Source organism: Sapajus apella, unplaced genomic scaffold (genome assembly GCF_009761245.1).
Source record: "Sapajus apella isolate SASKATOON/1434 unplaced genomic scaffold, GSC_monkey_1.0 scaffold74, whole genome shotgun sequence".
NCBI classification, from domain to species: domain Eukaryota; kingdom Metazoa; phylum Chordata; class Mammalia; order Primates; family Cebidae; genus Sapajus; species Sapajus apella.
In genome coordinates this window covers 2,411,860-2,417,859 of record NW_022437014.1, presented here as the reverse complement: position 1 = coordinate 2,417,859, position 6,000 = coordinate 2,411,860, and positions in this window count along the sequence as shown.

The window sequence follows — 6,000 nt, the reverse complement described above, 5'->3', positions numbered from 1 at the left end:
TTAGTACTAGTTGTTACAGCCTGAGCAAGTCACTTAAATTCTTAGAATCTCATTTTCCTTATCTTGTAGGTTGTTGTAAGGATTGCAAATAATATGGTGTCTACTGCTATATTATTATAGAGTATAATAATAATAATTATTGAGTATAATAAATACTCAATAAATTATAGCTATTATTATCTCCAAATCTAGATTGCAAGTGCCTTAAGGGCATGAGGTCATGTTTCCTCAACAAATTTTAGATATTTATAATTTTCTAGGCATTTATGAGATGGTATTTGATACAGATAATACAATTCCAGCTTTACAAATGATAGAGAATACTAGACAGAATTCTTTCATCAGATTGGAAGAATTAGAGGTATAGTCTAGGACCATGTTACTGGTCTATCAGAACATCAGCTCTATTGTTTTAAGTGGTTATGAGCCTGGGTTCTAAAATCAAACCTTTTGGGTTTGTTTGGGCTGACCTCCTGGGTGTGAATTCTGCCTTCCATTCTCACTGTCTGGGTTCTTGATCAAGTTGCTTAATCCCCCTCGGCTTAGTTTCCTTATCTGCAAACTGGGCATGTTCCTTGGATGAAGGAAATATTGCACATATTGCACGCATGGTCCTTAACCAGAGCATACTACATTATAAAGGTTCAATTAAGGCTTGCTATTATTATTATTATTGGCTTTATTCACATTGTTCTGACTCATGCATCAACTTCCAGTGGAGGTGACAGTGGCTAGCAGGTCACATGCAACAGAAATGAAGTGACTCAATTTCATAAGAAACAAAGCATGTCTAGGAAGGAAGCACAGAAGAAGCCAAGGACAACAGCCTCTGGAAACTCAGCTGTGGCCACTACCCAATGGAGACAGCACGTGCTGGCGTCACTCTTGGGCAGTCACCCAACTCATTAGAAGTTGACCAGACCTTATTTATTCAACATTGTGTAAGGTAGCTTTTGGAATCTTGAAGGAAGTGAAAAATAGAACCTTTGAGGAACTACAGTCTGGGTGGGAAGAGAAGACTTTGTGAAGAAGATGGATTTCATGTCATATGATTAAGTGCTAAGTTGTGTGGTTCAGCCTGTTCTTTCTGTAGGAGGTACAAGAGGGGAGAAAGCAATAGTGGCTTTTCTGCACTATTCTTTCTGGAGGAAAATAATGCCACTAGCAACAACATTTTCAAACATAATTAGCAGGGAAGGTATATCTCTGCTAGCATAAAAGCCAAACCATTTAATCCCCCTTTTTCAGCAACAATCCAAAATGTCTCAGGGAGATGTTCAGCAGGGAGATGGACATTAGTTCAAAATGTAAGTGAAGGCTCAGGCCTGGGGATATATTTGAGAGTCATGAGAATATAGGTGGGATGCTGGCCATCAGAGGAGTCAAGACACTCGAGGACAGAGGCATGAGAAGAGCAGTAGGCCATTATCATGCCACATATTTAGACATTGGAGGGAGAGCGTGAGAAACTCAAAGGAGGTACTACAGTGAAATGGCCAGAAAAGTCAAGGGAGTAGAGAATGTCTAGAAATGAATGGTCAGTAGGGTCAGAAACAAAAAGGCCCAGTAAGATAAAACCTAAAAACTACGTATAGGTTTGGCAGTATGATTTCACTGTTGGTCTTTGCCTGAGCAGTTCAGTGATGGGGTTGAGAAGATTATTTTTTCAGTAGAGAGAAGGAGTCAGCAAGTATAAATTCCTTTCCAGTAGAGCTTTTGAAAGTAAGAGAAGTAAAACTAAGGCAACAAATAAGTAGGGAAATCTGTTTTTTATTTGTATGGGTAAGACTGTATTTAGAGGCAGGGAGCAAAGGCCAATAGGGAGGGAAGGGTTGAAGATACAGGAGACTGTATCGCTGTAAGGGTGAAAGGTATAAGCATGATTGGCTTCCACCAATCTCGGTGCATCTGCCGGGGCTGAGGGAGCAGTCCATCATTCCCAGGCTTACTGCACCCTTTACCTGAACAATATGGGGTTTCTAAAACCAAAAAATAAGAAGAGATGGCTGTTAGGGGAGGAGCCAACAGTGTTTGCTGCACCAAACCTCTCTCTGCTTAAAAATGTCACAGCAGAATTTTGAACCTGCTTAAAAATGTCACAGCAGAATGTTTGAATCATCTGCAGTGATTCAAACCAAAAGCTTGAACAGAATCTTTTGATATTGCACATTTTAATTTAAATATTCTCATATCATGGTTCTCCTTAGGGCTAACCTACTTTCAAGTAAGCCTGAGTCTGCGAAGACATGCTAATTTGTTCAAGTCTATTTTTTCTACATGCTAGTATACACACCCTGGAATTTAATGGATAGTAAAATTATGCAAAGAATCACTGTGGGCAACAAGAACTGGGGAATTTTCTGCCAAGCCTACCTCCAATACAAACATGTACACACAACTGTTGGTGCTATCCATAGAAGTTGCTCTTAAATACCAACATCCATTTGCCACACTGTGGAGCAAATGTGTTTCCATTCTCATGATTAAAATAATAAGAAGTCATCATTCTTGAAGTCTTGATATTTATAACAAAAATAGAATCTCAAAAAATATGTAACTGTGGAGACTCTTCCTGAGGTCTATTGGCAAGGCATCTGGTAGCATCCTTGGCTTCGTGAAAAGTCCTGCATCTAAATAATCTTACTTCTCAAGCAATGCTCTGATGTAACCTGAGGATCCAATCCAAGAAGGCTAAAAACTGCTACAGAAGTCCTCTGTAACCTCCAGCCTGAAAGGGGCCTCTGCCTCTTCAGCCAGTCTGGCGGGTCATAGAAATTCTACTCTTGCAGAGAGAGCTGTGGATACAAGCAAAGCATTTCTTTCAGTATTTACTTTGACTGGTGAAAGAACCACAACAGAGTTTTTTCTTTTACCCAAGACGCAAAGTGACATTTTAAAGGAGAAACCACTCTTGGTGCCATAGCATCTTTTAAAAATGATATTAGAATAAAAGCTCAAATCATGTCCTGTTAAGCACAGCTGTCCAAAGCCTCCTATTTTAGGGAGAATTCAGCCACTTTATGCAGACTGTTCATTTTAGCTTCTTCTCTGTTGGATCTATATTTTTGTACTGAGATCACATCAGATTCAAAACTAGCAACATCCTCTTATGGTCTGTTTCCCCAACCAGATCATGAGCTCTTTAAGGTCAGGGGCCACATCTTGTATTCCTTTATTTCTTGCAGAGTTGTGTTTGTCATGGTAAACTTTCAGGAAATCATTGTTGAACAGATGAATGAAAGAAAGAATGACAAAAACTGGAGAGCAGTGGTAGGTGAGTTGCTAGGCAGCCTGGTAAAGAGGATTACAAGTCAGGTCAGATTAGCAGAAAAGGTGGTACAGGGGAAAGAATGTTGCGTTTGGAGCCAGCAGACATGGGTCCTAGTCCCAGGCTGGCTTGCTTGTCTTCACTCACTCATCAAACATTTCTGATACTTCTCATGAGCCAGGCAGGCATTGCGCAGACACTGAAGACAAAATCCCTGTCCTCCAGGTGTGGTGGTGGTGGTGAGGGAAGCACGTGAAGATCAGGATTATGTCAGATCAGGATTATGGGAGACATGTATGAAAGATAGGAGGTATGATCATGGCGACTACAGGGCACATGGAAGCAAAGAGAAAGGGCTTCTAAATCAGACTAGATTCCAGGAAAGCTGCTTTCAAGGAAAGGAAAAGACAGAGGCACAAAATATCACAAGTTTGCTTGAGCCAAAGTGAGGACAGTTGCCCGGAAGATTTAGACCCAAGTAACCTTGGCTATAAGTTTCACGCTGCCTTTATTACGAGTGGGTTTTTAGAGGCAAAAAAGGGGGGCAGGGAGTAGGCTGATGCAAAATTCTTTGTCAGGAATTCACACTGGTTTACAGATATAACATTGCTCACTGATTGGCTACTGTTAAGCTACAGGGTATGGGTTACAGTGTCCAGTGTGACATTATTAGGTTAATTTAATAGCTACTTGTGGCAACAGCAAGCAGTTTCAAAGATGAATACATAGCTCAAAAGGGGGCAGTAGTGTTATCGGAAAGGGTTCCTGATCCAGATCCCAAGAGAGGGTTTGGGGATCTCATGCAACAAAGAATTTGGGGTGAGTCTACCAAGTAAAGTGAAAGTGAATTTATTAGATAAGTAAAGAAACAAAAGAATGTCTCCTCCATAGTCAGAGCAGTGGCATGGGCTGCTTGACTGATTATTATACTTATGGTTATTTACCGATTACACGCTAAACAAAAGGTGGATTATTAATGGTTTTTTTTTGCAAAAGGTGTGCAGAGTTCTTTTCTTTTCCCAGATTCCTGGAGAAGGGTTTTGATTCAAGTCTTAAAGATGAGAAGGTGTTGGCTTGAAATTGACAAAGAAATCTAACTGTAGGTAAAAGGACTTACCTGTGAGGATGTTGTATTTGAGAATTAGAGTCTCAGCTTCAGGTGAGACTTCAGGGTGGCTGTGACAGCAGATAAATTTAGAGACATAGACTAGAGTTACTTTCCAAAGAGCCTTGTTGCAATATAATTTAGTGGTTAGGAGAAGAGGTTTAGAGATCAGACAGAACTGGGCTCAAATCTCAGCTCTAATACCTACCAGCCATGTGATAATAACTGATTTTTAAAAAATCCCATCTAAGCTTTAGTTTCCCCAACACAGTGACTGCCTGTTATCAGTTGTCTATTGCTGCATAATAAATTATCCGAGAACATAATAGCTTAAAGCAACACACAGTTATAATTCTCAGTTTTGGTGGGCCTGGAATCTGTACCCCACTTAGCTGGGTCCTCTGCTCAGGGTCTCTCGCAAGGCTGCAATCAAATGTCAGCCAGCCCTGAGGTATCATATCAAGACCCAACTGGGGAATAATCTATTTCTAAGTTCACTGACATGGTTGTTGGCAGAATTCAGTTCCTCGCTGACTATTGGCCAGAGGCTGCCCTCCTCAGTTCCTTGCTGTGTGGGCCTCCCTGACGTAACAGCTTGCTTCATCAAAGTCAATGAGAGAGAGAGAGAGTGTCAGCTAACAAGAGAGAAGCCACAATCTTATTTAGCCTTCTTCTCATCACTATTGCCACACTGTTAGAAGTCACAAGGCCAGTCCACACTCCTGGGGCAGGTATTATACAGGGGAATGAACACGAGGAAATGGGGATCATTGGATACCTGCCTACCCCAAAGCTTATAGCTTAGTACCACTAAATAAATGTTAGTTATTATTATGCAGAATTGAGAGATAAAGTAAAACTACAGAGGTCCAGTGAAGGCTTCCAGATCAGGGAGTAATTTCAGGTGATGCTGGGCAAGTCAAGTCATCTAAAGTCTTTGAACCTTCATTTCATCCTCAGTAAAATAAAAATACCTGACCCCAGAAAGAATGAGAAAATATACGTGCGAGCATAAATACATTTTTATAACATCAAGCATACAACTCTCACTCTGAGGACGCAAACTGCTTTGGGCCAGTTTTCCATTTGGTGTCTGCTCTGTGAGTCTCAGTCTGATGCCTTCATGGTTTTTATCGTTTGGTCCAGTGGGCCCATAGGAAGAAACACCTACAAAGGCCAGTGTCTTTGGAGAGTCCTTTAAGGCATTTCCAAGGATTTGCTTTTTTGGTTTCTATCTTTTTAAAATATCTTTGCTTTTAAGGACCCCATAGGGGGCCTGGGAGAGAAAACAGACTATCTGGGAAATCTCAAGCTCTTGATTATAAAAATGGCAATAAAATCTCCTCCAGCTCTTGAGGCTTCGCAGAGGTGATGTTTATGGTGGATGGGGTTCCCCTTCTCCTGCGCAGCTGGTTTCGAGGTTGTGCGGTTTCCAGTCTTGCGGAGCAGCTCAGATTACCGCCTCCATGGCCGTGCAGGGCAGGCAGCTCCGACGGCCGCAGCAATGGGCGAGAAATCAGGGTCTTCCCATCCCAGAGCCTCGCCCATTTCTGCTTGGTGCCCAAACGAGCGACCTTGTCCTACTCCCTAAATGGGGCGGATCACGCACAGTCGCATTTCGTGGTCT